Raw genomic sequence first — 785 nt, 5'->3', positions numbered from 1 at the left:
GCTGCATCCTGCCTGCCAGGCAGAGAGGGCGACGGGAGAGTGAGAGCAGCCGGAACCTAAAGCAATGGCAGAGCCAAACAAGAAGCGGGGCGCGGTGTGGACTTTTTTTACAACAACAGAAAGGGACAGTGCCAATTGTGATTTGTGTAATAAAGTGGTCCGCTACTGTGGTAACACCACGAATTTACACAAACATATGAAAAAAAGCTCACCCTACAGAGAGCAACGAGCTGCAAGCAAAGAAGTTGAGGGAGGAGGAGGAGATCCCCAAGCCAGAACACCCCCGCGGACACAGAGACAATGTACTCTGGCAGAGGCTTTTCAGCCAAAAAATCAACAATACCCAGGTTAGGGTTATAAACAAACAAACTTCGCAAAAGTTTTGGTTGTCTGCTTCGCACCAGCTTTTTACGGGTAATTTTAGTACGCAGCAATAATTAAACAATTTCTCGATGTTACAGAATTGGCATCAAACATTTTTTTCCTAATTAGTCAATTAAATTGAAGAATAGCTGCAGCCCTAGTTTTATTGGAACCCAAAAATATAGCTACCCATATAAAGATAGGCTCTATACCTCAAACCTGAAATATGAATATTGCTGACTATAATAACACTTTAGTGTTAACTGTTGAAGGAAAAGTAGCATTCCTATTTAGGCTATTTTCAGATTACAGTTACAGACTTAATCATCTTAATCATTTTGTCATGTTACTGTTCCTGAACAAAAACCTGTAAATCCGTTGTCACTATGGCAACAGAGCCAAAAGGGATTCTTCCTTGGAGC

The sequence above is a fragment of the Cynoglossus semilaevis genome, chromosome Z (assembly GCF_000523025.1).
Source record: "Cynoglossus semilaevis isolate Cse_v1.0 chromosome Z, Cse_v1.0, whole genome shotgun sequence".
Taxonomy (NCBI): domain Eukaryota; kingdom Metazoa; phylum Chordata; class Actinopteri; order Pleuronectiformes; family Cynoglossidae; genus Cynoglossus; species Cynoglossus semilaevis.
The sequence above is the reverse complement of the archived record's forward strand: the minus strand, read 5'-3'. Positions refer to the sequence as shown.